The 8,245-nt window shown below is 33.7% G+C and overlaps 1 non-coding gene across 1 annotated transcript; it reads right to left on the bottom strand.

Moving 5' to 3' along the window:
• Positions 1 to 1,677: 1,677 nt before the first annotated feature.
• On the bottom strand, positions 1,678 to 1,780 carry LOC128249997 (U6 spliceosomal RNA). Its single transcript, XR_008266135.1, has one exon. It is a non-coding gene; the product is annotated as a U6 spliceosomal RNA (small nuclear RNA).
• Between the last annotated feature and the right edge of the window lie 6,465 nt (positions 1,781 to 8,245).

Raw genomic sequence — 8,245 nt, forward strand, 5'->3', positions numbered from 1 at the left:
TATATTTATGTATGTGTGTATATATGTATGTATATATTATGTATATTTATATGTATATATATATATATTTATTTATTTATTTATATATATATATATATATATATATATATACATATATATACATATATATGTATGTATATACTTATATATATATATACACACACACACACATATGCAAACTCATGTGCGTGTTTGTTTGAGTGCACGGGTGGGTGTGTACCTGTTTGTGTATATGTGTAATGTGTGTAATGTGTATATTTTATTTTTGTCCAAGATGATCAAATTTTCCTGTTGTTGTTATCCGTCCTATGAAATCAAATCACCTATCAATCAATCTATCAAAACAAAAGAAATAATCACCACTTTATTGCAGTTCTGTGTTTTTATTTTCATTGTTCCTTGAGCTATTGAATATAAAAACAGAACTGAAACACAAAAAAAAACAAAAAAAAAAAACAAGGTTATATGATTGTTCTTTAGATTTTATTTTACTTTGTTTATATCCTAGTTTTTCTCTTGCAAAATATTAAGGTAAAAAAAAAAAAACCTTCAACGGATCTCGATTCCATTATTGTGAGATATAGGATTTATAAATATCACCCCCCCCCACACACACACACACATACACACACATGCACAACGTGGTTTTACGTGTGTATGTGTACAAGAGTTTTAACTCTCTGTATTCTGAGTTCAAATCATACCAAGGTCAGCATTACTTTGCCTGCCTTTGGGGCTTATAAATAAAACATGAACCCAATCCAATACTAGTGTTGATGCTTCCTCATCATCTTCATCTTCTTCTTCTTCTCTCTCTTGCTTCCATCATATGTGGATGAAATCTGGTATGTCCTGCTCTCAAAAGGGTTGGGCCTGCTCCCACCAAATTTAAATGTGTTTAACATGCCATATATTACAATGGTGCCCCTACAATTCAGTCAAGATTTGAGGGTTCATGTATGTATGTATGTATCATTCTTGTACTTGTTTCAGTGATTAGACAACAGCCATACTGGGGCATCACCTTGTAGGGTTTTAGTATTGGGTTGGTGCGTGATTATTGCAGATTTTTTCAACAAATTTTATTCAACAAAAATAATAACAATATTTAACAAAAACATCTTTAAATGATGGTCTGATCATCTGCCAAGAAAATGGGAAGCAGTAATTGAAGCAGATGGTGAATATGCTCCGAAATAATCATTTAAAGATGTTTTTATTACATGTTGTTGTGGTTTTTGTTGAATAAAATTTGTTGAAAAAAGCCAGAAAATTATGCACCAACCCAATAGATTGTACTTAATTTCTTTAAGCCCGATATTTATTTTATCAGTCACTTTTGCCAAACTACCAAGTTACAGGAACTTAAACAAATGAACTCCAATTGTCAAACTGCACTGGGGGACAAACACAAAGACTCACATGTACCACTACACACATATACGTACATACATACACATGCATGCACACACACACACACACACATATTATTCAACAGGCTTCTTTTAAGTCTTTGAATGGACCTTGTCTATAACAGATGACATTTGCCTTATATATGCCATGCAGTGGAACTGAACTGAGAACCCTGTGGTTGGGAAACAAACTTTTTATTTCTTTATTGCCCACAAGGGGCTAAACATAGAGGGAACAAACAAGGCCAGACGAAGGGATTAAGTCAATCACATCGACCCCAGTGTGTATTTGCTTATTGTCCTTGTGCAAGAGCCATGTTAATCTTCTTTGTATCATTGAAAGTTTGGTGTATGTTCTGCTGAAGCACACACATACAGACACATATGCACACACTGCCCTATTGGGGGACAGCATTCCAGAGAGGGGGTAGAGAAAGAAAGAGAAAGAGAGAAAACTGATGCTTCAGAGCTGCGCAAATGCAAGTGTGTCGTGTCCACGACATGCTGTGCTTTTTCTCTTTGCTTTTCTCGCTCACCTGTTTTTCTTGCTTATTTCATTGACCCTTAACTGGTGCTTATTTCATTGACACAGAATTGAACTCAGAATGTGAAGACAGACAAAATGCCACTAAGCGTATTTGCTCAGCATGCTAACAATTCTGCCAGCTCACTGAGTTCTAGAATCTTTTCTACTCTAGGCACAAGACCTGAAATTTTGGGAGAGGGGGCCAGTTGATTAGATCCACCCCAGTATGCAACTGGTACTTAATCTATCAACCCCGAAAGTATGAGAGGCATAGTCAACCTCGGCAGAATTTGAATTCAGAATGTAAAGACAGACGAAATACCGCTAAGCATTTCGCCCAGCGTGCTAGCGGTTTTGCCACCTCGCCACCTTTGACTCATATAATAATGATGCTGTTATGATGGTGATGGCAATTTCTCTTTTTGACCATGAGGGCCCAGAACATTGAGGACAGTGTCAAAGGATAAAATACAATACACAAAAAGGGGAGTTTACATCGATCAAAAGGAAATCAATAACAACAATAAAAGTATAGCAAAAGATATGAAAAAAATTTCAACCAGAAAGTACTACTACTACTACTACTAATAATAATAATAATAATAATAATAATTAATAATAATAATCAATGATACTGAATTTTTATTGTTATACCGTTGGGATGTGTTGTTGTTTTTATGGGTTCTTCTGCATTTTATTTTACAAAATTTTATGAATTTTACCAACTAGCCACACAGACTGCATCAATTTCTTCTCAACTCTGTCATATCTTATTTCTTCTGACAACTGTTCTTCCAGTGTTTCTGTTGTTGACTGAAGAATTCATAGTAAAGAATTTCCACACACCCCGCCCGCGCCCTCTCTCCACGGATATACATAGTATTTTAGTATTTGAAAATGTTCTTTCCTTGCAAGACAGTTTCCCCTGTTAAGAAAAATAAATCACTGCCAAACATCGTGTAATAAAACTCTTGCCGTATCTAAGGCTAAAGATTTTTTTAATGTTAATCATAATAAATAACTGGCTAGAGAGAATATCAGAATATAGTGTATGTGTGTGCATTATGTGTGAGTGAGTGTGCAGCTATTTACAAGGATGTATAACCGTTAACTTGAATTGGATTAGGTAATGAATATCAGAGCAATAACTTGGAAATTGCTGCAGGAAGCAGAGAAGGCTTTCGTCATGGATATCATAAAAACATGTAGAATGAAGGACACAAGAGTGGCTGTGTGGTAAGTAGCTTACTTACCAACCACATGGTTTCATGTTCAGTCCCACTGCGTGGCACCTTCGACAAGTGTCTTCTACTATAGCCTCGGGTTGACCAAAGCGTTATGAGTGGATTAGGTAGATGGAAACTGAAAGAAGCCCATCATATGTGTGTGTGTATGTGTTTGTCCCCCACCATCGCTTGACAACCGATGTTGGTGTGTTTACATCCCCGTAACTTAGCGGTTTGGCAAAAGAGACTGTTAGAATAAGTACTAGACTTACAAAGAATAAGGGAAATATCATCTTACTTGGAAACAGATGAGGATTGGCAACAGGAAGGTCACCTGATCATACAAAATTTGCCTCTGACTTATGCAAGCATGGGAAAGTGGATATAAAACAATGATGTTGTTGATGATGATGAAGCTGGCACTCCATCGGTTATGATGATGAGTGTTCTAGATGTTCCAATCAACAGAACAAACTACTCATGAAATTAACATGCAACTGGTTGAGTACTCCACAGTCATGCATACACTTAATGTAGTTGTCAAGAAGATTCAGTGTGACACAGAATGTAACAAGGCTGGCCCTTTGAAATAGAGGTACAACTCTCTTTTGCCAGCTGAGTGGAGTGGAGCAACGTAAAATAAAGTGTCTTGCTCAAGAACACAATACACTACCAGGAATTGAACTCACAGCTGTGAGCTGAATACCCTAACCATGAAGCCATGTGCCTTCATTCTGATGAAGATGGAGATGATGACAATGATGATTACAACATTGATGATGATGATGGTGTTTAAAATATACATGAACATTATATGTATGCATATAAACACACACATGCATGCATACATACTGAGAAGTATACATCTAAGTCTGTATTTATAAGACTTTAAACAATTTGATAACTGACTTGGATACCAGTGTTTTGTCTGATGAGTTTCAAGGATCAATTTGAAAACTTGTAACACACAACTTTGACTCCCAAAGTCAGTAATCAATATTTTTTTAGCAATTATATAGAAATATATTGGCGTTGAGTTATTGCAACCAGGCTTTCATTCATTTTGTTCTTGTTCAACCAAACACATACGCTCAAATACACACATGCATAACTTACACACACATATAGTCACTCAAGCAACCATCCACATATACATATATACACAAACATACATTTACATACACATATACACACAAAAATGTTTCATCCATCTGCACTGCATCTATACATATATGCATGTGCACATACACACACACATCTATGTACCATGAATTAATGGCTCAGATTTTAATATAAATGCTCTTAATAATATATATATATATATATATATATATATATATATATATATATATATATATGATGTAAGAATAGCACCAAGCACAATGATGAGAAACAAAAGAGATGTATCTACTGCACTGGTCAAACTTGCTACCAGTTCCACCTCACAAAGTCCATTGTTATAATATTTATTTACTATACTGAACATGAATGGATAGACTTACTTACAAGATACACTAAAGTATAAAACACAACACATTGAATTATCCATTCTCCACTGGTCATTTTTATTGAGATGATAATGATTGGAGCATGCAGCAATGAGAGGTAAACAGGATATTCATGGACAGTGAGGGATATCTAATGCAACACTGGATTAACCATTAAGCAAAATAAAGCACATATTTTGGGCAACAAAGGAAGGTGTGCACCACAGAAATGGTAAATGGTTTACAGCACAAAAGAAATCTCTTTAAACTCGCTAAAATGGAATTCAAAGTGGTTTATATGATCAGAAACATAATTTAGAAGTGAGGAAGTGATCAAAGACTTTGCAATTAAAAAAAGCATTTGAAAACTTAAAATGTAAGTAAAGTAGAAGTAAACAAAAATGAGCATTATTTTCCATCTTACCATTAGCTTTTTTTTTTTCATTATGAAAAATAAAAATTCATTTTATGGTTTATGATAATTTATATTTTTAATTACATATATATAGGGGCACCAAAATCTTTAGGTGATTAGGGTCTCTATGGCTGGTAATCAAATCCTGGTCTCAAAGGGGTCAGATGAATAACTGGGAGTTGATGATTAGGTCTATAATGTCGTGAAATGCAGAGGATACAGTACTTTTTTACACATCATATAGGGATCCTGTCGTTAATGGTGTGTATATGTAATGGCAGAAGTGGTTGGCTGGTCTATAATTGAAATTTATTCAATGGGTATTGTTCACACACACTGCAAACTTAGTATTGACTGGGATTTTAAATTTCACCTAGTAATTTATTCAGCTGGTTGAATACAAGTTTTATAATAAATTTAACTTGACTTTCTCTGTTGGGTCTCTCTGCACTCAGTAAATTTTCCACTGTTACTCTTAAACTTCCTTTAAAATAATAAAGTTAATTTATATATCAAGGGCTGAACAGAAGTGACACTAAGAGAAAAAGTTAGATGAAAGAAGAGCTAACAGAAAACTAGACGAAAACTTAACAGACAGATATACAAAAATGATAACGATGACAATGATATGATTATTATTATTATTATTATTATTATTATTATTATTATCATTATTATTATTATCTCTGCCTTTGTGAAGGCAGAGGTATTGTTTTCAGTTGCGTTTGTTTGTTGTGTCCTTGGACAAGATATCTCAAGAACCACTGGATGGATTTGAATGAAACATTCAGGGATGTTTGGCCTTGTGACTGGCATAAACGTATTAGATTTTGGGATCAATCGGGTACTGGACAAGGATTCTGGATTATTTTTCCAGTTTTTTTTTACTTAATTTTTGAGAGTAGTCAGGTTCATTTTTAGTATTCCCTTTTGTGAGAGCAGTCAAGTTTATTTCAGATATTCTCAATTTAAAATCGTGAGTTTAAATGCTTAAATTGGTAACATAATTGAATGAGAATTAAATCGTAATTTTTAAGGGGAAGAGAGACAAAATTTAGACAGGTTTGGGTTTAGGGTTACAGGAGCAATAACTTGAAAAAAGTAAAGAAAAAATAAATAAGCATGAATTTAGGACAAAACTTCGAGTGATGTTTACATGGAAGAAATAGATAGATAATAGAAAACAGACGGGGGGGGGGCGCTAAAAGATGAGATAATATGGAGGTTGTAAAGGCAGTGCTCCAGCATGGCCACAGTCAAATGACTGAAGGAAGAAAAGGAATAAAAGAATAACTGAAAGTTAAATGACATGACACACGTGGGGACACACAGACAAAGATATACACAAAGCAGTAAACAAGAAACATATTTATTTCTCTGGTAGGACATTTATTGATTGACCCATTTGTGTATCCTTCATTTGAGTATAAAAGAACGATTTAGTCAGCTGGTTTGGTTTCGTTTGTAAACAGTTTACCAAATATAAACAGACAACTTCATATACACGCATATCATATGCAATCATAAGCAAATACACATGTGTACGCATACTTATACGAACGTGTCTGTGTGTATGTGTGTGTACATGTGTGTGTATGCATGTATATATATATATATATATATATACACACACATATACATATATATCTGTATATAGAAGTATGTATATATTTAAATGAACGTATGTATATATTTATATGAATGTATGTATATGTGTGTGTGTGTATACACATATATGTATACATGTATATATGTGTATATATACGTATATATATGTATCAGTATCTATTTATCTATACACAAACATATATATGCATATATACACATATATACACACATACATATATATATATATATATATATATATATATATATATATATATCAAACAGATATTTCATGACACATTAATTTTCGACCATTATTTTGATATATTTGACATCTCAGTTTTTGTCATATGACACAAATATTGAACTTTTATTTGGTTTTTGTCCAATATGAGTGACATTATGAAAAAATGATGAATAACAAAATAGGTGTTTTTTATATCATTTTATAACTATTATTTTACTTCTTTATTCATCTAAAAATTATTGTTGTTTGGTTCTAGCTCAGCTCAGAGAGAATAAATCTTTAAGCAAATGGCATTCTAAACATTGTTCCTCTATTGGGCTTTATGTATCTAAGAATACATTGCTTATGTCCTTTCTTTCTTTTTTTTAAGATGGTAGGGTTTCCTTTTAAAGGGATTGAGGTTCTATTTCTAGCATGTGAAATGATAAAGTATAGGATTCCTCACTTGTGAATACCATAGAGATAGTTGTAGAATTTACCTCCTGGCAAGTTGTTGATGAAATATCATTTTCCATTTCAGTTATCCCTTCATTTATGCTGCTAATATGCTTGGAAGGAACATGTTTGTTACATCATAATGTGGCTTTTGAAAATATAGACCTTTTATATGCCAAGTCTTAAGTAGCCAATGTCTCTTAGAGTGAAGGGAATCAAATAGCATGAAGTTGAGGTTAAGACCCCCATCAAACAGAGTTCTGGTTTTAATTCCTCAACTTCTGGAAGAAATTAGGTTTAATTGTTATGATAAGTGAAGAATTGAACATTTTGGCATTTTTCTCTTTGTCTGCGATTGAAGAAAAGTGTAAGAAAGAAAGAAAGAAAGAATGAAAGAAAGAAATTGTGCTGTTGCTACTTTGACCATAGAGTATTAAATGAAAATGGTTTTGTCAGGAAATGCAAGTTATTTTCTTTATCCTGATACAGAATACATCACTAACTAGCTTACACTCAATTGACAACACCCTTCTCTCTCTCTCTCTCTCTCTCAAAGAGCTAGGGTCCAAAACATTGCATTATTCATGTCTCACTAACAATTTAGTGGTACATTTCTATGAGTTAAATTGTTAGTGAGACATGAATAATGCAATGTTTTGGACCCTAGCTCTTTGAGAAAGAGAGAAGGGTATATATGTATATGTTTGTGTGTCTGTGTTTGTCCCCCCAACATCGCTTGACAACCGGTGCTGGTGTGTTTACGTCCCCGTAACTTAGCGGTTCAGCAAAAGAAACCGATAAAATAAGTACTAGGCTTACAAAGAATAAATCCTAGGGTCAATTTGCTCGACAAAAGGCAGTGCTCCAGCATGGCTGCAGTCAAATGACTGAA

Source organism: Octopus bimaculoides, chromosome 18 (genome assembly GCF_001194135.2).
Source record: "Octopus bimaculoides isolate UCB-OBI-ISO-001 chromosome 18, ASM119413v2, whole genome shotgun sequence".
Classification (NCBI taxonomy): Eukaryota; Metazoa; Mollusca; class Cephalopoda; order Octopoda; family Octopodidae; genus Octopus; species Octopus bimaculoides.